The sequence below is a fragment of the Gobio gobio genome (genome assembly GCF_949357685.1).
Source record: "Gobio gobio genome assembly, chromosome: 12".
NCBI lineage: Eukaryota > Metazoa > Chordata > Actinopteri > Cypriniformes > Gobionidae > Gobio > Gobio gobio.
In genome coordinates this window covers 38,885,131-38,912,872 of record NC_137105.1, presented here as the reverse complement: position 1 = coordinate 38,912,872, position 27,742 = coordinate 38,885,131, and the positions used below count along the sequence as shown (strand labels likewise).

Here is a 27,742-nt window from a genome sequence, read left to right as displayed (position 1 = left end):
AGGCTCCGACAGCAAATAACTACCTGGAGATTTTCTGGAGTTTTAATCAAGTTGCTAGCATTGCTTATGTACTCTATACAGCCCCTACGCTCATATAGTGTACTAGCTCAAATATCAAGAGATTCAGTAGCAAGGTATTTAAAAGCTATTAAAGTTCATTTTGGTAATGTTCTGCCATTTTGAAGCATTATAAAAGCTGCCTGATAAAATATATTCAAAATTTGCTCTGCTGTTTGCACGATTGTAACCTTTAACTTTAAAGCTGAGAGCCAGACTAAAAATATTATTTTCCAAGGACATTTATTTGTACTCTGAGTTACTTTTTATATATTTTAGATCAAGTTACTAGATTAATTCTGTATTTGCTTTGTAAGAAATTATTTGACAAGTTGCTTTCCACTTAGAATGATATATATTCAGTAAAATATAATGTGCACGTGTTAGGTTATGAATATTATAGATGACGAAGGCAGTGCTCAAAAAGGTGTTTTCGCTATAATTACCATGTTTATTTTCATAGTTCCTGAAGTTTGTTTTCATGTATTTTTTTGACAAATGGATAGTTTAAAAATAAAATTACACTGCAAGTTTATGGCTTTATGCGTCAACTGTTTCCAACACCCTTTCTGGAAATGGATGAACTGCTAAGAAAAAGGAAGCTACACAATGAATTGTATGTATTATTTAATTGTGTTTATACTGTATATAAAAGGTCTAAAAGATATACAATGCATCATAATTGTGTTTATTAATAAATAGCAATGTGTACTAAGGCAAAGACCACTAGAAAATGTCTGATATTTTTTCATCACAATTTATATTATCAGCATATTTGAGTGAAATGTAAATTAACCTCTTATGCTCTTGGACCATTTTTGGGTCCAAATTACATAATAAAGGTATTATTCCTCCATTCAGATCCATTTGAATAAATCTTGCATACATGATACAGACAAAAATATTTTTCCAGTATTTACTGCAATCTAGTGGAAACAACCAAAAATGCCTGCAGGGTGCTAGAGCACACAGGGCCTGGGTTATACACTTTCAAAAAGCGCCTCTTTTTTTTTTGGGGGGGGGGGGGGGGGGTAATTACAAATACGTACATGTTTATCACTTTTAGCAGTATTTTATGTAACTTCAAAGGGTTTCCTGTAAAATTACACCAACATTTTGTATTTGGACCACTGTATGTGTGTATGGGCACTGTGTGTGAAGCTTTTCAATTTGGGTAGGCCAAATCCAGGCGGAAATGGTCCCAGAGTAATATAAATAAGTTACTTTGTGTAAAACAAATGCCAACGTGATGCATATCTCCAGAAAGTACACATTCTAAGCTTTAAAATGGTACCACATATGATGTCAGAGCTCCTCCACAGACATTTAAAATGTAAAGTATATACTTGATGTCATTCCGGACCCTGATCAGGGTCCATTGAGTTTAAGAGGTTAATAATAATAATCATTTTCAGGAATAAAAAAAAAACTTGGACTTTCAATGTGAATCCCACTGTATACTGAAATCATCACCTTTTCAATAACAGAATTATTTATGTAAGATGTATGCTTTCAGCATGTGGAGGAGAGCACCCTGACTCAGTAAATGGGAATAAACTGTGTGTGTGTGTGTGTGTGTGTGTGTGTGTGTGTGTGTGTGTGTGTGTGTGTGTGTGTGTGTGTGTGTGTGTGTGTGTGTGTGTGTGTGTGTGTGTGTGTGTGTGTGTGTGTGTGTGTGTGTGTGTGTGTGTGTACATGTTTTTCTAGCCTGGTGGGGACTTGAACCTGACTGTAGACAGACTCATGGGGACTCGTGTCACCGTGGGGACCTAAATTGAGGTCCCCACGGGCACAAAAGCTTATAAATCATTCAGAATGAGTTTTTATGAAAATGTAAAAATGCAGAATGTCTCCTGTGAGGGTTAGGTTTAGGTTTAGGGGCAGTGTAAGGGGATAGAAAATACGGTTTGTACAGTAAAAACCATTACGCCTATGGTGAGTCCCCAGAAGGATAGCGCACCAGACCTGTGTGTGTGTGTGTGTGTGTGTGTGTGTGTGTGTGTGTTCTGGCAGTGAGGGAAAGTCCAGGCTTAATGCGAGGAGCAGCATCATGGAGAGTGCATGCAGTTTCTGAATGTAAGCTCGTCTCGCATGCAGTCTGTCTCCCTCTGCAAATTACAGGGTTCAGTGGTGTGAACACAAACACACAGTCACACCACAACCCCTGGCTCACTGAGACTTGGGTCACTTTCCAGTCAATTTAAAGTCCTCCTTTTTTTCCTGGAACTCTGTGTCTGTACATCCTAAGGTTACTTTCTTTGTGTGTTTTGTTTTTGTTTCACTTTACATGGGACCCAAAAGTCTGAAGCCACCAGTGAAAAAGCTTCTACCATTCAAGAGTTTTGAGGTTTTTTTTTTTTTTCTCAACATTAACAGTGTTGGGAAGGTTACTTCGGAAATGTAATAGGTTACAGATTACAAATTACCCTATTTAAAATGCAATACATAGTGTAACTATGCAACTATGTCCATTACTTTATTAAAAGGAACACGCCGACTTTTTGGGACTTTAGCTTATTCACCGTATCCCCCAGAGTTAGATAAGTCCATACATAACTTTCTTATCTGAGTGCGTGCCATAACTCTGTCTGACGGACCCACCGCTAGCCTAGCTTAGCACAAAGACTGGAGGTAAACAGCTCCAGCTAGCCTACTGCTCAATAAGTGACAAAATAACGGCAACATTTTGCTATTTACATGTTGTGATGTGTATTGTTTAGTGCTGGGAATCGATAAAAAAAAAGCGAATTAGTCAAATTTTTTTCTGTAATTAAATTAAAGTTTTTAATATTTTAAGTTTTTAATATTTTGATATTGTAATAATTTCTGTTACTCTCCAAATTAATGTATAAGCAATTTAAAGACAGTATATTTTAAATATATGTTGTAATGGCATGTTTTTATGAATGAAGGCCAGTATCACTGATGTCTCTATGAAACATTAATGACGTTACATTACAGTATTACTGAAAGCTCCCAATTTCAACATTTATTAGGCTTTAAAAAAAACTACTTTTAATTTAAGTGAACTTAAAACAATCTTTACATAAACCCATAATAATAAATGTTATATTTACCCATGGCCTTCCCTTTTATACATATACAGAAATGTAATAGTTATCAAACAGCTTTCTTAACTGTATAAATAATAAATGTAATATAGATTAATCATCATTAAAGCTACAATTTTCTCTGTTCCTGTTGTTCTTTGATGAACATTAATGACAGGCACCATCAATGCTCCTGTCACTTTAAGAACAGCCGCTGACGAACATGACGCGGATCTCACGCATCTCATTTCCTCACAACTCTTTAAGTTCATTTAAGAGACGTTATTTAACTAATTTAAGACACCTAATATGAAAATACTCAAAATTCTCTGTGTTGTTTTTATTGTTTGTTCAAGAGCAAAAGAGAACTCGATGTGAGCAGGAGAAAGACGCGGGTCTGTCTATGCGTCGAGGGTGTGTGTGTGTGTGTCAGAGTGTCCCTTTAGCTGACATGAGACGCAGCCACACAGACAGGACATTGACACGCACACACACACACACACACACACACAGACAGGACATTGACATACAGCACGTTCTCTTGTGTCTTGTCGCGCTTGGAAGCATTTACATGAATAGGAGCGATCATGTAACGCTGCACTGTTAGACTTTACCGCAATTTTACAGTTACTTACCGCAAAAAAGCCCAGTAAAATACCATTTATATTATTTACGGTTAGCTACTGTAATATGCACTGCATTGTGGGTATTTTTAATGAAATTTACAGTAACTTACTGTATATGGGAATTTGCAGTATTTTACTGTTTACGTAAAAGCAGTAGTGCTACTGTAAACAAAGAATACACACACACACACACACACACACACACACACACACACACTGGATGTTTAAAAGTTAAATAAAAACATGTGGATGGAAGGATGTAAAATTAGTTCTTTGTGGGAGACAAAGAAGTAATTTTTATATTTAGTATTTTCTCCTACCCTTTTCACATTTTCGGGTTTCTCAGAGCTTAAGTCGTCATAGTTGGGTTAAATTTTATAGCGGTGAATGAGAGAATACAATAATTATATATTTTTTGTGTGCCCATTTGCTCAAATAGCAAAAGAAAAACTCCAAAATAGTGATTTCACAACTTTCAAAAAGAGGAAAAAATAGAGTATAGAATAAATAGAGTAAAGTATTAGTGTTATAAATGTATTTCGAATTCGCCTCATAGGAGGAGCTTCTGCCAGCGGCTCGTCTCGTTGAGAAATGACTGACATGGGCTGTGTTTACACGTCTTTTTGTGTTAAAACTGTTAATGTGTGACAAAACGTAGTTTTAAGACTTTTTCAGTCGGTAATGTAGTTGTTTAAAGCTCAAATCTGTGGTTTATTTATAAGAAGAGTGCCTATTTTAACATTTTATCTGGTGTTTTCGGAGATGTGAGCTCCAGTGAGTCAGCGGCGTTCAGCGCTTGTTTACCCGGCGAGAGTAGACTTTCCTCGGCTAGTCCTTCTGACGTCTGCCGCTGGCTCTGATGTCTCTGTGGCGTCTCCAGCTATAATTAGTCTTGTGGAGATTTAACGGCCCATATTTGCTCTCATGGATCTATAATTTGTTCCCTGGCAAATCGTTTTGGCTGAGGGCAAAGTGAAGTTTCATTACTTGTTTATTTTTCGGCTATAACTGTACGTTGCAAAATAAAATGACGGATCATGAGATGCTAACGGATCATGAAATGCTAACGGTAGGCTACACACACACACACCTACTGTTAGCATTTTATATCTCATGATCCGTCATTTTATTTTATTTATTATTATTTTAATGCCAGAGTAATACCAGTACAAGTGTGGTGATATAAATGTAATTTTTAAATGTTTAAAATATATATTTATAAACTTTGCTTACACCTCACACAATTTAAATTGTTTACTCGCGTGCCAAGCCCGCGCAAATGAGGTTTGTGTCGAGTGCGCGCATAACGGACGTCCCTGCCTGTGGATCGGATCGCCAGACACCAGCTGCGAGCTTTCCTGAGGTAAGAAGTTTTTATTTGACAAATTTGTCACAAATGTCTTTGATACTTTTAAAACGTAAACCAATATCCATTAAATATAGCTACATACATGAAGAAAGTAAATAATAATATCGAATTGCTATTACTATATGACAGTCTCGGGGAACTGTTCGTTTTCCTCAAGAACCGCTTTCATAACCCATTCAATTTGCATACAATTGACTAACTGTTACCTGCATTGTACATTATTTACCAAATGTTGTATTTACGCGAACAATGGTTTCCGTCTTTTCACGGCCAGTTATAGTTACATATTTTCGTTGACAGTTAAATGTGTGTGACGCCATTTGAAGTAACGTTAGCGCCTGAGCGGTGTCAAAAAAGGCTGTCTCTCTCTCTCTCTCTCTCTCTCTCTCTCTCTCTCTCTCTCTCTCTCTCTCTCTCTCTCTCTCTCGAAAATAGAACATTTACGCCAGTGTATACACCAGAGGATTAATATATATTCAAGTAAAATAATAATTAGTTCAAGTATGTTCATTGTGGCTTCTTATTTATTATATTATTTCATATGAATTCATTTTTACATGCCACTGTAGGCTCTATTATTGTCTTCTCTCTTTTTTCAGTGTTGATAGTCATTTGATTGTGTAAGTGGTCAATCTAGCAGTCATCCTATATCTGTGAATTATCATGTGCATAACATTTAGGCACCATTATAGTCAATAAACATTAATGAAAATTTCTTCTTTTTCTCTCTTGTGTCAACAGGAGCTAACAACACCCCAGAAAGAGCCACAGCACTGAGCATCTTTGGCTTTGTAAGTATATATTTTGACTAACATTATGTGATTAACGTCTTTTAATGCATAACATTTTATTATTTCAAAAATACTTGTTGCCTACATTTCCTACTTGGCATCTATTTGTTATCTTGTTGTGACTGTTTAGTCTCATGTGGGATATGTCACTGCATAACATGACAAAGTAATTAAAAATGATTCATTGTATGCACTTAAAAATTTGTGTAACACTTTACAATACGGTTCATTAGTTAACTACATTAGTTAACATGAACTAATAATGAACTGCACTTATAAAGCATTTATTTATCTTTGTTAATGTTAATTTCAACATTTACTAATGCATTATTAAAACCTTGCTAACATTAGTTAATGCACTGTGAACTAATATGAACAGCTGGATTTTTATGAACTAACGTTAACAAAGATTAACTAATGCTGAACAGAGGTGTTGTTCATGGTTAGTTCATGTTAACTAATGCATTAAAGGGTTAGTTCACCCAAAAATGAAAATTCTGTCATTAATTACTCACCCTCATGTCGTTGGACACCCGTAAGTCCTCCGTTCATATTCGGAACACAAATGAAGATATTTTAGTTGAAAGCTGATGCTGAGAAAGGCTTCAGATAGGCCTCCATTGGCATTCAGTACATTGACACTTCCAATATCCATGAAAGGCACTTAAAACGTTGTTACAAAGTCCATCTCGAACGCCGGATCTGCGTCATATTCTCGCGCATGCGTCGTGGAGGCATACACGGAAGTCGAGAACAAGTTGGATAAAGATGTTATTTAGATTTTTTTTTGCGCACAAAAACTATTGTCGTCGCATCGTAAAATTATTGTAGAGCGACTGTGGTGAGATAGACTTTGTAACGACGTTTTAAGAGCCTTTCATGGATCTTGGAAGTGTCAATGTACTGAATGCCAATGGAGGCCTATCTGAGGCCTTTCTCAGCCATCAGCTTTCAACTAAAATATCTTCATTTGTGTTCCGAATATGAACGGAGGACTCACGGGTGTCCAACGACATGAGGGTGAGTAATTAATGACAGAATTTTCATTTTTGGGTGAACTAACCCTTTAACTAATGTTAGCTAATACAACCTTATTGTAAAGTGTTACCAAAATATGTATACATTATTTTATATGCAGATCATATCCAACCAGTGACCAGAAAACAGAGAGACTGAGGAATAGACGGAGAAACGGACAAAGCTGGACTACAACTAAAACCTGAACTAAAAACTAATCATGCAAGTATGTACAGGTGCAAGTATTTAATTATTTGCAATTTCTGAGAGACTTTTATCTTTTAATTTTCAGCCAACCTCGTCTTATGCTGCCTTCATGTGCTAGAAATTTCCTACTTCCCACTTCTGAAGTTGTGATTACGAGCTCATCACATTCAGATTTTGACTTGAGAGGGCGTTCATGTCCAATTTTTTAACTAGGAAACTAGTTCAGTAATTCCTATTGCACGTGAAGGCAGCATAAGATGTCAGTTGAGCAGGAGGTGACGTTTGCCTACCACACCACAGGTGATATGAAGTATATCATATCATGAAATTGCTCTTATAGTCAGGGTGTCCGCGGGGTTGTAAAAGGTAGTAAATGAAATTAGCCAAAATTAAGGGCATTAAAAAGTAGTAAAAAGTACTAAACGTCATCTGACGAGGTATTACATTTTCGAGCCCAATTGTTTTTAGATACATTTTCAATTTGTGTTAAGTACAGGCCTTTTTTTTCTAAAATTCGCGTGGATTTATTTATATGTTTAGAGTAGGACCTGCGCGATATCGTGTGAGGTGGTGTTCGTTCGTGCGCGCTGAAACAAACTGGGTCCGCTGCTGGCTTGCTGACAAACATGTACGTGAGCTCGCTTCCATTCAGTAAGTAAAGCATGGGGAAATGCAAGTTTTCGGACCTCTGGCTGGAGGACTCACGATTTAAAGTCTGGCTTAGGCCAGAAGTTTGCAACAGCCACGAGGCTTATTGCCACGTCTGCAAGAAGACAATTAATATAACCTGGGTGGGGGTGAATGGCGTCAAATCGCATATGTAATCAAATAGCCACCAAGCTAGGATGAGCGGACGTAGCGAGCAGCTTCCCATATCAATGTTCTGCGCTACAGATGCATCAACGACCTCAAACTCCACTGCTTTGCCCTCAACCCCGACTGCTCTCCCGATTCAAACCACTGCCAGTAGCCTAACGTTAGTCTAGCAGCTTCATCAACAGGTGCGTGACAGACGTCAGACAGCAGACGCTATGCCCTATCACCACCGCTACATTGCGAGCTGAGGTGCTGTGGTGTTTAGACCTTGCAACTAAACACCACTCTTTCAATTTGAATCTATGGCATTGAAGAGCTGTTTCGAAATATGCAAGTTGCTTAAAGCTTGGCATACACTGTGCGATTTCTGTGCGATTTCAGCAAGGTTATCTACTCACACTGTACGAGTAGATCGCATGCGATGTAAAGCCAAAGCTCACGGTTTTTATGCTCACACCATGGCTCGGATCGTCGAGCGCGACTTGTCTGCTCACTGTATGAGTGAAGATTTAGCATTTACTATTTATGTATATAAATGATTATTATTATTATTATTAGGGTAGGCCTACTTTTATTATTAAATTGATAATACATTTAATTTGCCCCCGTGATAATTTCATAATGCATCAATGCACAACCGACATGTTGCATAATAAAAGAATAGATAGATTAGCTTACTCCTCATTATTTAAATACATTTTGCACAATTAAACAAGGAATTATAGGCCTATAATTAAAATGATTATCAGTCTATAATATGTCAGAACACTACAATAATATCAGTATTATCAGAAAGTAAGAGCAGCTTTATTTAAAAAAAACTTGTTTAACACGAAATGGGCCTATACTTCTCTTCTAATTTGTTTCACAATATGGGCCAAAAGAGAAATATTAAGAATATAAATTCAGACAGTTATAGGCTATACGTTATCAGCATATGTTAAAGCAGATTTATATAAATAAAGAGATATCTCTTGTCTCTGTGAGAATATGCGCCGAAAGCTTGTCAGATTTTACGTTCACTTTCAGTAGTGAATAATTGACCAGGTTTGAGACTTCACCGACTCTCGCACACATTACGTTTTTGTGTGATATCCACTGACTCGCCTTCATGATTTAAAACGAAAAAGAAAAAAAATCTATATTGCGCCGTGAAAATTGCTCTTGTTTCCCTCTGTACACTGCACGAACTATGAAGAAGATGTCTCCTTCCTCTTCTGTCTTTATTTCTATTCTCATCTCTGTGGGCAGTTGATGTTAGGTTAAAATGATCTCGTTACATTGTGATGCAATATGTTATTCCATTTGGAAAGATATTTCATTTACGCTACTATAGTTGCAGCTTGAAGTCGCGCTGGTATTAAAAAATATTTTGAAGGTATTAAAAAAGGTAGTAAAAGGTATTAAATTCAACTTAAGAATTTCTGTATATACCCTGATAGTGTATGGAATGCTTTTTAAAGAAAATTTGCGGGGGGGAAAAGGAAAATGTTTAGATGAAGTAATGGAGATGGTGTGAACATGGCCTTTACATGTTCCAGCGTGAGCTGGAGGGAGGTGTCTTCCGTCAGCAGCTTGCTTTCTGATTGGGTATTGTTGCGTTTCACATGATAATCTCCAGAGCGCGCATGCTTGTCCTCGGGATAGAGATATATAATATAAGTATAACTATGAATAATAATAATATAACAAGTATAACTATGAATAACTGCTGTTGCACAAGTTGTTACCTCATCTGTCCATGAACAAATTTAGATGAGATAAACCATTTCTCACACATTTTCCCTCTGTTTTGTTTCAGATCAGCCATCAGTAGTTTACCAGTAGGGAGGCCAGCCAAGACCAACTGGGGTATTTTGTTCATACTTTTTGTTGCCATATCGTCATGATCTCTGCTTTGATTTGTTGTAATGAATTCAGTTCTCTATTTTTTTTTCTGTTTTTTGTAATTGATTGTGACGGTGAATAAAAAAATATACTGATGTACATGGACTCAAGTCTCTTATTTGGAATTTATTAAATGTATTATTTATTTTATTGCATTCATGTAAAATATTCAAAATAAAGTAATAATATATTAACATATGCATATTTTGTAAAATAAATTACAGTAAAATTACTGTAAAAATTATTATACTGTAAAAATAAATTGCGGTAAGGGCATCATACTGTAAAATGAAATTGCGGTAAGGGCATCATACTGTAAAATTAAATTACGGTAAGGGCATCATACTGTAAAACACATTTACAGGTAAGCTACTGTAAAGGGGCAATTACAGTAACTTACTGGCAATAGTGCTGCCAGTAAGTTACCGCAAAAATACAATAAAATGTCTAACAGTGTGGGCAAAAATGGATATAAAAACGGACACTGCGTTATTTGCGTTAAGTATTTTTAACGCGTTAAGCTGAAAAAATGTAATCGCCCGCGTTAACGCGTTAATTTGCCCAGCCCTAGTATTGTTACATCGTGTACTAAGACTGACGAAAAATGAAAAGTTGCGATTTTCTAGACCGATATGGCTAGGAACTATGCTTTCACTCCTGCGTAATAATCAAGGAACTTTGCTGCCATACCATGGGTGCAGCGGCGCAATGATATTACGCAGCGCCTGAAAATAGGCTAACTTCCGTCAACATAACCAACGTGACAACCTGCTTGCACAGAGAGCATGCTGGGGACTATTTTCAGGCGCTGCGTAATATCATTGCGCCGCTGCATCCATGGCACGGCTCAAAGTTCCTTGATCATTACACAGGAATGAGAGTATAGTTCCTAGCCATATCGGTCTAGAAAAATACAACTTTTCATTTTCCGTCTTACTACACGATGTAACTATACACGTCACAACATGTAAATAGGAAGATGTTGACGTTATTTTGTCACTTATTGAGCAGTAGGCTAGCTGGAGCCATTTACCTCCAGTCTTTGTGCTAAGCTAGGCTAGCGGTGGATGCGTCGGACAGAGTTATGGCACGGACGGAGATGAGAATGGTATGTATTGATTTATCTAACTCTGGGGGATACGGTGAATAAGCTAAAGTCCCGAAAAGTCGGTGTTCCTTTAAAGCAATGTGATAAAATTTGAATACTTTTTGATTACTTTTCTCATTTCCAGCACTAAAGTGCATTTTTATCACTCGCCATGGTGGCAACTCTCAGACAGGTTGTAGCCTAAAGCTTTCAGCAGAAATGTGGATTGACGTAATTGGCAGATGTGGTGTGCTGCAAATTCAAACAGGAGAACCAATCAAAAGCATCAGCAAAGCATAACTTTACTAAACAGACTTTAAATCGAAGGAGACATTATCCCCGTTTCCATTACCCTTCAAATTGTGAAAATTGAAATTGCGAATCGAAAATACGGCCAATGGAAACTCATCAATTTTGCAAAAACTCCCATATATTGCAAAAAAAGTTTTTACGCTCTCATGAGGTCTTTTCGCATTTACTGGTCACCTGACGTACGCAAAAGACAATCATTATTTAATGATGACGCCTTATGTCGGAGAGACGATGAGAGATGTTCTTTATTAAACTCATAAAAGACAATAGAATTACAGGAATACTGGATTCTAAAAAACAAAGAAATGCCACAAATTATCATTAAGACCTTGAAGCAGATATAAAGGAGGAACACCTATCCGCCATGGCCATAGCTCCCAAGTATCCGCTTGTTAAGTCGTGACGTAAGGAACGCCGTTTCTGGGTCCAAGCCTCAACTCGTTTCACTTGAGAATGCCATCGACGGCCGTTTATGAGCGCTATGTATTCATATTAAACATAAAACATTTTAAAAAGTTAAACATTTTAAATACTTACAGGCTACACAACGTCACATACATTATATTTTAACGATTTATAAATCACTGTCTGGCCATTTGGAATTTTGGTATGGAGATAAAGGTTTGGATTATATTTTTTTTTTGGAGTATTACACCACATTGTGTGTGTATATTAGCACCATTTGTTGTTTTTCTTGTGGTATGAGATAAAGTGTTTGGGTCCGGAAGCGCTGCTGCATGACGTCAGACTTAACAACCGAATAAGGGGCTTTCCTTGCCATTAGTGCTTGGATGATGTCATGTATGTTGATTGGTTAAAAGTGTTGGACATGCACAGAAAGAGAAGTTGGGAAGAGGGGCTTAGGGGAGTTCAGTAAAAAGACGTTCAAGATATGAAACACGGGTGTGGACTCCATTTCATGACAGAGGACACGCCTATGTCTCCTTCGATTAAAAACAATGGCTAGTGCGGTGACTGGGATATACATAAACCTACCAACATACCTGCCATAATTTTGGAATGACTTATCGCGAGAGAAAATTTTTTTTTTTTTTTTTAACGGAAACGCCATCATTTCGCAATAGATTTTTATCAAAATATCGCAAAAGTTTTGCGCAAATCTGTAATGGAAACCTATTGTACACATCAAAAACAGGCAAAGCAACAAATTAATATTATTCAGCACATCCTAGCTTTTTAGAGAATATATTCAGATGTAACCCCCTTTGTAATTACACGTTTTTTTCTCAGTAACTGAAACAGATTACGGTTACATTTATTTTATAATTAAATGATGCAACTCTGTTGTCTATTAATATTTGTACTCAACAAGGATGCATTAAAATGTCAGTAAAGACATTTACAATGTCTTTTTAAAATAAATGCTGTTCTTTGAACTTTATATTCATCAAAAAATCCTAAAAAAAGTAGAATGGTTTCCACAAAAATATTAAGCAGCACAACTGTTTTTAACATTCATGACAATAAGAAATGTTTCTTGAGCAGTAAACCCGCATATTAGAATAATTTCTGAAGGATCATGTGACACTGAAGACTGGAGTAATGATGCTGAGAAAAAAAAAACACATTTTTAAATATATTAAAAAGAAAGCCGTAATAATGTTTTACAATATTCCAGTTTCTAGTGTATTTCTGGTCAAATAAATGAGCACTGACCCCAAAATTCAGTGAGAGGTTCGGTGCATACAAAATCACATACTTTACATTTACATTTATGCATTTGGCAGACGCTTTTATCCAAAGCGACTTACAGTGCCCTTATTACAGGGACAATCCCCCTGGAGCAACATGGAGTAAAGTGCCTTGCTCAAGGACACACTGGTGGTGACCGCTGGGAACGAACCAGCAACCTTCTGCGTATCAGTTCCATGTATCAGTATCAGTTCTATGGTTTAACTCACAGGACCACCACCTCCTTTCTGAGAAGGTACAACATATGAATTTGAATTTACTTTGCGACCATTAAAGGTAGGGGTGCTCCGATCGATCGGCAACCGATCTCGATCGGTCGATAATCGCTTTGGGATGATTGATCGGCGGTCTCCAAAAAGGCCGATCTCATGAACCGATCGCATGCTGACGAAACATAAAACCCGCACCTGCCGTGAGAGCTGGGGCATGATATGCAGCGACACCGTCTCATTCTCTTTCCAGCGCGGGTAAAATAATTATAATGCTGAAGGTGAGGTACAATTCATATTTCTATATTAAATAACTTACGCAGTCATTTGAAAACTTTCTGTGGGACGCAAGTAGACAAACAGCGCGCGCGTGAATCACCGCTTGCGCGCGCTCTCTCTCCCTTTCAAAATGCTCAAATGGCTTCACATCAGCGCATCGCATCTGCATTAAAATCCAGCTGCACAGTTGACACAGGATTTGCCACTTTGCACAATCGAGGCAGTGTCGCATCGTCAGTAGTTTATCATTTGCATTTATTTTTAAGTCTTGCCAGTGTTCAAACCGCACTCGCGCGCGCACGGTCTGGAGACACACACACACACACACACACACACACACACACACACAGGCCATCTCACAAAAAGCTTGCGAGTACAAATTGCGCTGAAATGGTCAGATACACACAAATGTATGTACTAAATTACCGTCTTGACGAGTGTGCACGTAAACCCCGTCGTGACTCGCGAGGGAACATTTTGTGCAACTGCATGTAACCGTATCCGTGTTCACTCTTAAAGTGACAGCTGTCGAATAAACTGCTGCTGTCTCTGAGTGTCTCTGTGTCTTGTGTTGTTTGATGAACCTTTATGACACTCACTGCTCTTGAATGACTAACTTTTGCAACCTTAAGTGTAAGGATTAATCTAATTTAATTTATTCAGGGAAGACCAATATTAATTTACATTTGATTTCTTATTAAATGTCTTTAGTATTTCTTACCTCAATACTAATGTTAGACCTACCTGAAAAATTGTTTTTAAAAACAAAAATGCACTGCATGATCAAATATTTAGGTGAGATAATTATATACATTTATTATATACATTTATTTGGGAAAGATGGCCTACAGTAGCCTTAAGTTATCTCATTTTCTAAAATAAACACTTTGTGGTTCTTTAAGATCTTGACTCAGTTAATTTAGAGTTAGTTTCATTTCTACAAATGGTGCAAACTTTGCAAGATTATATTTAAAAGATTGCCATTCTGTGATCGGCAGTGATCGGCAATCGGCAGATCATGATCTTGGTGATCGGTAATCGGTGATCGGCCCCAAAAATGCTGATCGGAGCATCTCTAATTAAAGGTGCAACAGGTGTCTGGGAAATGCTATCTTTAGCCTGCTAGCATTGAAAGCTTACGATCCAACCCTCCCTGCAAATCGCAGTGATGGACCGAATGCAATGATTGAACAAACTGTAACAGTAATGATTCAATCAGTCATGTGGCAGGATAGACCAAAGTCTGAACACCTCACAGCCCTCGTGACTTGTCTAATCAAATCATGCTTAAACAAAGGGCCTGTGTGTTACGCTGATTAGATCCAAACCACATCATGTAGCCGCAAGAGCGTTGAGCGTTGAAGGCGTCGGCCTTCCCCTCTATAAAAACTGGAACCGACCGTCAGCTCTTTGCATTCTCGCCCACCACAAGGAACGGACCTCTTGGCATTTAGCCATGGAGGGGAAGACCCTGGTCTTCCCAACCCTGAGAGAAGGCCTCTCCGCACGGAGAGAGAAACCGGCAGACTTCTGGAGTGACTTTCCTAAACTTTAAAGAAGTTCACCTGGGACTCACAAATCCTTAGCGAACTTCCCCGACGATTCGAACTCAGACACTTACACAAGAAGCCGTAGTAATGCAAGTATTCTATTTCACAATCAAACTGCTTGAAAAACGTTGTCTGAATTATGAATTTATATGAATTTCTTGTGGGCTCTTGGGAAAAGACTGAAGCTGTCTCTCCCTCTCTGTCTGTCTGTCTCTCTCTCTGTCTCTCTCTCTCTCTCTCTCTCTCGTTAATTCTTCTTCCCTTTTTATTACTCGTTAAGTTTCATGTTTCCTTGTTTGTACCATATTGTTTGTTTTCTCCTACATATATATGCATATTTCCCCGTATGAATCGTAGCTTTGTAAACTGTAGTTGTTTTATTAAAACCCAATGATTGCATTAAATTGAATCTGTATTGTTTTGCTCACAAATTCGAAGTCACTGAAGCGTAAGATCTAAGCTACCCATTTAAGCTTGATTTTCTTGTATTACTCCTTCAGTGATACAAATGGTACAACCATAAGAGATATTATTTGTCCTGATCAAACAGATCAATGTTTCTTAAGGTTTGTAAGATTGATAATTGATGAAGAAATCAATTTGGATAAAGGTTACTTTTAAAAGATTAAAGGTTCCGTTATACGTAAATTTTGTCTGTACAACAAGCAAATAATATTCATAGACTCATGAATATTCATACCATTTGAATTAATTATTCCCCAAAACTCATTGTTGCTACAGTGGTGGAGAATGCGGGCAATTTCAAACTTTGTTTTTGTGAGCAATATTAATATTCATATTCATGTGTATTTTTGGGTATTAATATTATGCACGCGTGTTTTCGTTCGTTTGTTCGAACTGTGAGACAAATCGCTCAAAGCGAACTCACTCACTGACTAGGCACAACGCCGAGCTCAGCTTAAGCATATTAACAGATGCTAATTTAGCAATATTAGATGTCCTGCAGAGATAAAGAAATCTCTGTACAGTCCGTACATGCGTAATATTGTTTTATCCCGCTTGACTTGAACGAAGAAATCTTCTTTCAAGCGGAAGATTGAAATAGAGCGAGTTTCCTCTCTTCAATAATAGGCCTAATATAATATTAAATCGTTAAGATAAACGATAACTCCTGGTTTAACATTGGATTAGCTACCCAAATCGGAGACCTAAAACATTTGACTCATAAATGCTGACTGACCGTCAGCCAGTTTGATAAATGTCTATTGGAGTTCTTTTAAATGTGACGTAAGCAGATGTTTATTCCTGTATCCACATTTTCTTGTGCAGCGAATGAATCCTGCCAATTTGTTTGTGCCAATATAGCACGAAAAGATCCGCCGTGGTCTAAAAAAAAGTAATTGTGATTTGTGTTAATCCTGTGTGCGGCCATCATTTGATTTTTGGTCTTCAAGTCACACGAGCAGGTGCAACTCTGCGTGCTAGACACCAGAGGGCGCGACCTAACAGCTCTCGAATTACACTTCACCAAAACTTTATCCCGAGCGGGCGCAACAGCGCCATCTGTTGAGCGTTCCTCCTAACTAACTCTAGTCTGGGTGGACTCGACTGCGCCATCTCGTGGGCATTTTCGGATAGTTCTACTCTCCGCTATAAATTTTGTTTTAACAAACTTAATTTCCTTCCTAAGAAGAGCATGTGAATTGTTTATTGATTACTTATAGAAAGGTTTTCATTTATGCAATTTTACTAGCATTAGGCAGCAACCAGGTCTCTGTTCTCGCTGATTAAACACACTTATTTGAATTTGAGTTTAAAAGGAAAAATGAATTTCCTCTAGCTTAAATTGAAATTAGGTTCTTAAAGTTACTGACAGTCCACTTGGAAGGAAGGACGCCACCGTGTGGCCATACCCTGCTAAGTCAGCTTACAGCTCACTCTCTCTCTTTTCCCACTTCCTTTTCACCTGCAACCATAACTCACTTGATCCGGTAAACAAGCGAGTCTTAATTAATTTTTGATTTCACCTATTTACCCTCTTTGTGTATTTATTGTAGGGCTCACAAGCATCGGTGGTGAATTGAGAATCGTCTCAACGTGGTCTCCACGAGCAAGGTTGTCCAACCGACGTGACCGGCATCGACTGTGTGTGAATCTCGGTTTCTTTTACCTCTGTCCGCCGTTGCGGCCCGCAGTGGCGACATCAGCAATTTGACACTCCAAAGCCAGTCAACCAGTTCAGCTGACACACACAAGGCAATGTCTGGCACCTGTCTCTAAACCATGGCTTAATAGGGAGCCACTCTTGAAAAAGAGGGTTCTAGGGAACGTGCCAACTTTGCCGTGCTGGCTGGCGGTTGACGGGTGGGTGCTGTCAGGTTGTGTTTAAAGTCTAAACTGTTTGAGTGGGCGTAACGCGATACAGAGTAACGAAGGACCGAGGACACGGCAGTTGGGTGTTTGGGAACGCCCGGAAGGCTAACTGTGCCGCTGGTTTTCCACCTGAGCGACCTCAACTCGCCCCGGATAAACTAAATGTGATAAAACCCACATTATAAGCCGAATATTAGATACTCCCCCGAGTATAGCCTAAACGTTTGGCCCACCTTTCCTCTCTAAGCCGCACCCTCTTCCTAGGTTTCCTAACCCGATAGCCACACATGCTGTAGGCCCCAGAAACTCTCACGAAAGGTAGCAGGCTTAGCCCCTTTAGTGTTTCTCTAACACTCCCAGCGTTCGCGCTTGTTTTCCTTTTTATTGCAGACCAATTCATTTTTGTGTTTGTTTCTTTCCTACCTTCACTTTCCGGACTGTTGTAATCTTGTTTCTCTCAGTTCACCAAGAGACCCCAAGGAAAGCTAAGTAATAGAGTGACAACCAAGCAGCCGGCGTCACCAGGTGACCCACAGGGCTACCACCTGTCAAAGTCTCTATTTCAGGCCGACCCAAAAATTGGCCCGCCTAATTGCCTAACTGTCTAACTGTTTACATCAGTTAGCCAAAATTCTTGTCGACGGCATGGTCCGTACAAGAGCTCGTTAACCTTAGAAAAAAACTTGCATTGGCCTCTTTGTGTGTGTGTGCTGTGTTTCTCTCGCCCACAGTGAACCAGTATGCCCCGTTCACCCAGTCCCACTGTCCCTTGGGATCGCCTAGCGGTATGGCTGGAAGCGATGACGAGCACTGTTCCGTCGGAGGACACCAGTGATCTGCAACAGCTGAGCCAGGAGGAACTGGACACAGAGCTAGACAAGCTGACGGCACACGACCCGACGCAGAGTTACTCTCACAAAGAACTGGCCAAGATCCTCGGGAGCCTCGCCCACAACCTTGTCGCCCAGGCACGGCTAAGAGAAAAGAGCCACACCGACCTGGAACAGGAAGCGGCAACATTAAAGCTCCAAGCCGAGGAGGCCCGGAGAAACCAGGCCCTCACCCAGCGTCATCTAGACCAGCTACTTCTAGAGACCGAGAAAAAGGGTGAAACGGACACAGAACGAGAGAAAGAAGTAAAAATACTTCAAAAGGCCCTGAAAGATCTGCGTCTGGACACAGACCGCAGAGAGCAGTCAGAGAAAGACACCAGGGAAGAACTCAACGAACAGCTCCGGCGAGGCGAAGCTCTCCTAGAGAGAGCCAACACTGCACTCAAAGACAGAGATGCTAAAGCCAAAGCCTCCGAAAACCACTTGCAGGCTGCCCGAGCCGAGATCAATGAGCTTGTCCAGCAAAGACATGAGCTCCAAGATGAACTTGACCTTGTTCACAGAGAACTGAAACATTCCTATAAACTGCAAAGTGACCGGGAAGGGGGAACGCACCACACAAAGTTTCCCCCGACCAGCTGGTCCGCACCTTTTAGCCAAGAACCAAGAGCTAGAAAGGGGGGTGACAACCCACTGCTAAGACTGTCACCTGCTAGCCTCCACGAACCCCCGCCAGCAGCGGAGAAAGGGAAGCACTTCCAGGAAGTCAGGGCCAGCAGCCACGTAGCTCATAAAGACCTTGACAAGCTGGCCAGAAATATCCCTACGTTCAGCCCAGACCCTGCAGGAGGAGACGACGTTGACGCCTACTTGCAAGACATAGACTTTCACCTGCAGACTGTCGCTAACGCGAACACTTGGGACAGATTGTTCCTACTCAGAATCACTTCTAACCGGGACGTACGCAGCTTTCTAGACCGTCAACCAGAGACTGTTAAAGCAGACTACTGGCAGCTACGACGAGTTTTAATTCACGAACACTCTGATCCAGAATCAGACCAGGGGCTAATTGCTGCTGTGGACCTCAGGCAAGGTCGACTTGAAACCCCACTGACTTTACAGCCACACGTCTCCATCAGTCATGACAACCTCATGGCAGGACAGACCATCCCGAAGGTCTGCACCCTAGTCAACGAACAGGGAACGGTGATACCAGCATACACCAAAGGGGTCGCTGTTCGGCTCAACATGCGATGTGGCCAAACCTTAAACCACACGCTGGGCTTCTTCCAACCCTCACCTGAATGTGTGGAACTCGGACTCACACTTGAAGCCACACCCCTCACTGAAATGTCATCTTGTGTAGTCTACATCCTCTTCAACAACTGCACAGCAACTGACATCAACATTCCCAAGGCCTACCCGCTGGGATGGCTAGTGAGCCATGACTTTCATGATTTTGAACTTGAACCACCCATCATCGGGCCCATTCCACCTGCACTGATACCAGAAGGGAGTACAGATAACACGCTGTTCACTGCACCCTTCAAATTCATTGCCATCACGTCTGTCATGCCGATGACCAAAGACCAGGTGTGCCGAACAGAGCTGACTGAGGACAGTCACCTCGCAGTATACACAGTCTCCCACCAGCCTGTCGGTGAGACTGATGAACCTGCTACACCTCTCAAGACCAACCTGATCTATGTAGACGACGTTCTCATGAAGAGCACAACGGTGGCCGACCACCTGAAAGAAAGAGACTATGTTTTGAACCAACTATCCGCAGCCGGTGCCAAGATCGCCCTCCACAAAGGACAGTGGTGCCGGGCCAAGGTCAACTACGTGGGCCTGCTAATCGGATCCCAAGGCATTGAACCTCAGTCAAACTGTATTCATGCCATTCAAAACATCAAGCCTCCTACTAACACCTCTGAGCTGCGCAGTTTTCTAGGGGTATGCAATTACTCCCGACAGTTCATTGAAAACTACTCAGACATGGCCAGACCTCTAACAGCCCTGCTGAAGAAAGACTGCCCTTTTGTCTGGTCGGATGCACAAGAACCCGAACAACAACTGACCTGTCAAAGACACTTTGAACCGAATGCGTGCCAGGGCATGCCCATGGCCTACGTCGATGGGTGCTCCTACAACCACGACGGCATCCTCAAGGCAGATGCAGGAGTGCTGTGGGTGAACGATCAGCCGTGCCCACCACAACACTTCAAGTTGGGTCCTCAGTCATCGCAATATGCAGAGATAGCAGCTATTCTCATAGCCCTACAGATTGCATCAGCACACAACATCAGAGAACTGCTCATCTGCTCAGACTCTAACTATGCCAGACTCAGTTTCGTGTGCCACCTTCCAAGCTGGAAACAGAATGGTTTCAAGACCGCTAACAACAAGCCAGTCAAACACCAACACCTGTTCCAGGAATGTGACAACATCACCAGAACACATGACCTGACAGTGTACTGGAAGAAGGTAAAAGCACACTCAAAGCTACCAGGTCTCGACAAAGACTTAAGTGACCAAACCGACGCCCTCGCCAAGTCGGGCGCACTACACGGCGACATGTGGGTACCCCCAAACCCCACATCCAGCCCCAAAGTTGCAGTGCTAACCCGCAGCAAGCGACCGGCCCCGGCTACAATGCCCGCCTCTATGCCGCTATCGCTAACTCCGCAGATGTCCTACAACGACATTGCGGATATGCAAGCCTCTGACACTGCGCTATGTATCTCCATGATCATCAGCAATACCCTAACCCTAGGCATAGCCTTTCTCCTGTACAGGAAGTTCAACGAGATGAGAACCCGCTTCAGCCAAACTCACGACAGCTGTGTCTGGAGGTCTCCGATGGAAACCCTGGAGGGAGGGTACCACGCCAGAAGCAGATGCGAACCTCATCGAGCTGGCTCCTCAGCCACAACGAACACCTGCTATCCAACCGTCCAGATTCACCTGCCATCCGACCATTGTGATGGGGGTTGTCCGATAATGACCATAGGTCATCATCTGACAAAAAGGGGGACTGTAACAGTAATGATTCAATCAGTCATGTGGCAGGATAGACCAAAGTCTGAACACCTCACAGCCCTCGTGACTTGTCTAATCAAATCATGCTTAAACAAAGGGCCTGTGTGTTACGCTGATTAGATCCAAACCACATCATGTAGCCGCAAGAGCGTTGAGCGTTGAAGGCGTCGGCCTTCCCCTCTATAAAAACTGGAACCGACCGTCAGCTCTTTGCATTCTCGCCACCACAAGGAACGGACCTCTTGGCATTTAGCCATGGAGGGGAAGACCCTGGTCTTCCCAACCCTGAGAGAAGGCCTCTCCGCACGGAGAGAGAAACCGGCAGACTTCTGGAGTGACTTTCCTAAACTTTAAAGAAGTTCACCTGGGACTCACAAATCCTTAGCGAACTTCCCCGACGATTCGAACTCAGACACTTACACAAGAAGCCGTAGTAATGCAAGTATTCTATTTCACAATCAAACTGCTTGAAAAACGTTGTCTGAATTATGAATTTATATGAATTTCTTGTGGGCTCTTGGGAAAAGACTGAAGCTGTCTCTCCCTCTCTGTCTGTCTGTCTCTCTCTCTGTCTCTCTCTCTCTCTCTCTCTCTCTCTCTCGTTAATTCTTCTTCCCTTTTTATTACTCGTTAAGTTTCATGTTTCCTTGTTTGTACCATATTGTTTGTTTTCTCCTACATATATATGCATATTTCCCCGTATGAATCGTAGCTTTGTAAACTGTAGTTGTTTTATTAAAACCCAATGATTGCATTAAATTGAATCTGTATTGTTTTGCTCACAAATTCGAAGTCACTGAAGCGTAAGATCTAAGCTACCCATTTAAGCTTGATTTTCTTGTATTACTCCTTCAGTGATACAAATGGTACAACCATAAGAGATATTATTTGTCCTGATCAAACAGATCAATGTTTCTTAAGGTTTGTAAGATTGATAATTGATGAAGAAATCAATTTGGATAAAGGTTACTTTTAAAATATTAAAGGTTCCGTTATACGTAAATTTTGTCTGTACAACAAGCAAATAATATTCATAGACTCATGAATATTCATACCATTTGAATTAATTATTCCCCAAAACTCATTGTTGCTACAAAACATTTTATGGTCCTACGCCTTCCACAGACAATAGAAAAAAATACATCTAGACCACTTAACATAGTGATCGCTATCAGGATATGAGACGACTTTCAACCAGCATAACAAAAAAAAAATTCTGTAGAGAATCACCTATTACACTTTTCAAAATCTATGTTCTGTATTAGTTTGTACTAAAATCGCTCTATTTCTGTCATGTGAACTAGCATCAGTTGTGTTGCGTCATTCCAGAATCTCACCAGAAATAGTAGGTCATCTGGGTACTTTTCAGCTACTGTTTTTTGAATACAATGTATTAGGACATACTACTCTTTTGGCATACTGTTTTTCAAATACTATATAGGGAAGTATTTGGTTGTCTTCAATGTCCTTAACATTTAGCTGAATTGACCCACCATTAAGCCTGAAGATAGCAGTGAGTTACGACTGTGGTAATAGTGTAAGCAGCATTTAACCACTTCCTTAACTGAAGACTATAATTCCTGACCATCTGACAGGGTCAGTCAGAGGGAGTGTGAGAGGAGAGTACAGAGGAAAAACATACAGAAGGGGAAGAAGAATGTAAGATAATGTGCATAACAAGGAGAGTGGAAACGAAAGGAGGATGAAAGAGAAAATGTAAGTGAGAGGCGTGACTAAATGCTAGCGAAAGTGGCCGTGGTCTTCCATGTGGGTTTCAGGCCAATACACTTCTTCCTTTCATGGCTGAGACAACACCTACAGTGTCAAAGTAGTCTCCTAAATAGGCAGCATCTGAACTGATATGGAATCTCTTAGGCAGAAACACATTTTCTCATCGTATATGACATGTTAAGCTAACAGTATAAGCTTAACTATTAATATAGCTTCATTCAACTATCAGTTTAACTGTACAGAAATATTGGGTAAAATAGTTTAGGGCACTATAGAGTCGCATTCCAAAAGGCATACTTTTCAGACACTTAACTGCATGTTCATTGCAAATAAATGAAAGTGTATTATAGTTCATATTAAATGCAATTAGCTGAACTTTAGAAAGCTTGTACGGCCCACTGCAGTTAAAATTATAATCAAGTACTTTACTTTTAAGTACTTTTAAGAAACAGTCACGAAAGTGCAATCTTTAAAGGAGTAGTTCACTTTAAAATGAAAATTACCCCATGATTTACTCACCCTCAAGCCATCCTAGGTGTATATGACTTTCTTCTTTCTGATGAACACAATCAGAGTTATATTAATATTAATATCCTGACGCTTCCAAGCTTTATAAAGGGGGGGTTAATAAAGCTCCGGGGGGTTAATAAAGGCCTTCTGAAGCGAATTGATGGGGCTTTGTCCATATTTAAAACTTTATACAGTAAAATATCTAGCTTCCGGCAGACCTTTTACAAGAAAAGTGTAACAGCCCTCCCAGTTCAAAACGCTTACACTATATGTTTTAGTGATAAGCCGCCCCAGTAACACTTTTTTCGTAAGCTGAATACGGAAGGCGGCCTGCCGGAACTTTACTTCTACCAGGAAGACTCGGGGGGCAAGATAACATAATAATGACATTTATTTATTAACAGACCACCAAATGAAAGCGAAATATTATATAATAAGGTTATTTGGCGTATGCCCCATCCGTAGCTCACATTCAGAGGGTAACGGACTCTGCATTGCCTGAAGATGAAGGCAGGGGCGCAGCCGACCCGCCAGGAGGTATGGGCAGGGACCATCCTGGTGGTGGTGGGGAGGATGGGGGTGAATGTTGGCTTCATCATCTGCGAACTCAGACATGTGTAAGTTCCGATCTTTTATACTCCAAGTGTTAGATGATGATTGGTTAGATCTAAACGTAATGCGCGACGTAACATTTGAGTCTTCCCAGCATAATTTACGTTAAAGCTTCATTTTATAAAGTTTTAAATATGAATATTTTTCTTACAAAACCCCATCGATTCACTTATGAACCCCCCCACTGCATGAAAAGTGGGATTTTCGTCAGTATGTGACACTGTAGATTGCCGTGAAACTTCAGGTTTACGACTGTGCACGGCAATTTGCAGGCAACACCGAAAACTGCCGTAAATTGTCTGAAATTGACGTGGGCCTTGCTTGGCAGTTGTCCCCCCATGACCCCCCCTCCCCTTAATTCTAGGGGAGGCTTTATCATGTAAATGAAGATGCTGTGAGCTACACAAATGCAAATCAGAGTAGCAGCAGGGGGAGTTTTATCTAGGTTCTGAATTTTTTTGACTAAAACAAGTTTAAAGTTTAAGTTAAAATGTTAACTTAAATTTAAGTTAAATGTACTCGTTTTAGTTCACATTACTAAATTTTTAGGGCAACCAGTTTGCTCCAATTTTTTAAGTAGATTCAACTTGTCCGGGCTCACAGTGTAGATTAATTACTCTGTATGTCATTAGCAATAACCAATGTTATGTAAAAAAAATAAAAAAATACAGGACAGCAGTTCATGTCTTCAACCTTTAGAGAGGTTATGTGATGCAACAAGACAATGAACCAAAGCACACAAATAAATCAAGTAAAGCATACAGTTTACATACCAACATTAATTTGTCCACCCTGCACTGTGAATGATTTTTTAAATGGCTATTAATCATAAATGTGAAAAGTACAAGTTTGTTTGTTTATAGTTAAGTCAGATTGTGTTTTTCTGTAATTGTCATTTAAATTGAGCTCACACCACATTTTATGAATTATCAATGCAGATTTTCAAGAGGTGGTTTCCTGGACAGGGTTTAAATTATGCCAAGAGTAGGCCTTAATCTAGTTAATCGTGAGTTAAAAAATTGTTGCCTGGAACAAAGATTAAGCACAGATTACTAACACCTGGACTATGAGTCCTGAACTAAAATAAACTGGATTCATTTACAGTTTTATCTAATTGCTTACACACAATTTCTGAAAATATGGCTCCATTTCTTGTAACTCTACACACAAAACATCAGACATCTCTTGCAAAAGCAACACTTTGTGCAAAACTATTTTAACTATTTCCAAAAATGTTGTTTTTGCATATATCTAACTACACACAATGCACAACTGAGGAATTTACAGTTGAACTGAAATCAACTGAACTGAATCAACACTGAAGTCACTTGAGCTGAATATTGACACTATATTGGCTTGTTAGAGCCGGTTTACAGCAGAATTTGTTTTGAACTTGTTACTGAAGCTGCTATGAAACAATATATTTTGTTGTATGCATATTCTTTCTTTCTCAAACCTTAGTTTTGATTTCTAAGTGATCAATTTATGTATGTGTTTTCACACATGATCATTGGCTGTATGGGTCCTCAGTAAATGAATGTGGCATTTAAATGGCAAAAGTTATTCTTGTCTCTATAACTTATGGCTTCCTAAAGACACGTTTATGGGTAAATAAAATATTAATAATATAAATAAAATGAATATCAAAACATATTTTAAATATAATGAAGTCATTTTATTATAGCACTCATCAGATGTTCCTGGAAACAAAACAGAGACAGAACAGTATAAACAAACTATACAACAAACTAAACACCAAATTACAAAAACATTATTATGTGAAAGTGAATAAAGTTGTGTGTGTTTTCAGTTATAAATATGTGCTGTGTAAATTAGCCTATACTTTTAGAAATTATATATAGCCTAACTTTAAAAAACAAACAATAACCCATATAGATAAATTATAATAATTGTATAATATTAAGCATTTACTTAATATACATTGTAACATTAGGCTACTTTACTCTAGCACAGTAGTCAGTTAAGCAATTAATTAATATCTTATATTAATCTGTATGTAGCCTAGGCTACATCTAAAGGTAAGTCTGCTTTAAAAAAAAATATTACACTTCGACATGTACAGAATGTGCGCGTTAAGAAACACGTTCAAATGTGTCTTCTTAACATGTTAAAACTGTGCGTCGACTGTGCGTGTATGCCTGTTACACGACCAGAATGTGCGTGTCTACACCATGGGTCTACACCAGGGCTGTCCAAAGTCGGTCCTGGAGGGCCACTGCTCTGCAGAGTTTAGCTCTTACTTGCCTCAACACCTGTCTGGAAGTTTCTAATATGCCTAATAAGACCTTGATTAGCAGGTACAGGTGTGTTTAATTGGGGTTGGAGCTAAACTCTGCAGGACAGTGGCCCTCCAGGAGCAGGATTGGACACCCCTGGTCTACACATACAGAAGACACACGTAAAAAATTGCTGCGTTGAAGCGGAAAACAGGGCGTGTTGAAGGTTGAAACGATTATAAGTCACGCGTTTCGTATAAAGAGATTTGGCCCCGGGCGCGTTCCTTATTATAGCCCTAGTCCAATGAGGTGCGAGGTCGAGGTCATGGCCATGACGCGTAGAAGACGAGCTTTAAACTTTTTTTTATGTTTTTTGCTGCTTTCCTTTTTCGTGATCAACAATGACAGGACACCGTCTTCAACTCAATCTCTGCATGGACGCGACGAACTTTTTGGACTCATTTTCAGGAGGCTGTCTTCGTCTTCATAACTCTGAGGCAAACTGCAGTCGCTATGAACCAGAGCATGGGTATGTAACGTTACGATTTAAAGAATATGCTTTTATTCAGCTGTATAAGGAAATGGATGCGTTAATAGATCCGAGCTTAAAACTGCACATTTTGTTTACACAGACTATCCTCGCCTCATAACGAAGCTGTGAGCTCTTATCTGCTTGGAGCGATTTCCGCGAGTCCAGATTTAACCGCTGATCATGACGACATTGTGTGTAAGTAACTTCTAATGTGTTTCTCATTCCTTGTTTAATTTTAACGTGACTGTTTTTATTAATACCAGTCTCATGTAATTGTTTTCCAGCTGCCTGTAAGACGTATTATGAATCGACACGCTGGAGCTTCAGATACAAACAACCTGAACTTAACGTTACATAGCAGGCGGAAACTGCGAAGTTTAGCTCGGAGTCGATCAAGAAGAAAAAGGGTAAGATTTATTATATTAGATCCGTTTTTTGTCAATGTGAGTATTTTTCAGGTTGCTTATTGTCTTTATGGATTGTATTACAGTTGCTGGAAGCGAGAGAGTGCTGGATGAGTGCTGGATGAGGATGAGGTGGACGTTTGGAAGTCCGCGACCATTGAACTCATGTTTGACGAGGAAGACGGCTTTGTTGACGGGGTGTCTGGATGGATTGTGCGGCCACCGCGCTCTCGCAGCCCTGAGCACGCCGAACTCTACATTACATTACGAGACATTACTGCTGCACTGTACATAGTTGTGTGTTTAACAATAAAGCTCTTTCTTTAAGTAAACCGCTGTGTTTTATAAATGAAGCCCTTTCTCTTGAATGAACAGCTGTATGCTTATAAATGAAGCCCCTTGTTTGAATAAACGGCACGGTCCGTATAATTTTCCCATATATTCCTTGATGGTATGAATACATCATAGCACAATAACATTAATATGAAACAAATTATTACAACATAAATTATATATTTATTATTATTATTGGGGTTT

General features: G+C 39.8%; 2 long non-coding RNA genes across 2 annotated transcripts; both read left to right on the top strand.

Annotated features, from left to right (window-relative positions):
• Positions 1-4,314: 4,314 nt before the first annotated feature.
• LOC307134868 lies at positions 4,315-9,918 on the top strand. The gene is made up of 5 exons (XR_013817611.1): positions 4,315-4,802; positions 5,004-5,096; positions 5,844-5,893; positions 7,032-7,136; positions 9,735-9,918. It is a non-coding gene; the product is annotated as an uncharacterized lncRNA (long non-coding RNA).
• A 16,562-nt stretch (positions 9,919-26,480) lies between these two features.
• LOC307135357 lies at positions 26,481-27,317 on the top strand. Its single transcript, XR_013817667.1, has 4 exons — positions 26,481-26,798; positions 26,902-26,996; positions 27,086-27,208; positions 27,292-27,317. It is a non-coding gene; the product is annotated as an uncharacterized lncRNA (long non-coding RNA).
• The last annotated feature ends 425 nt before the right edge of the window (positions 27,318-27,742 follow it).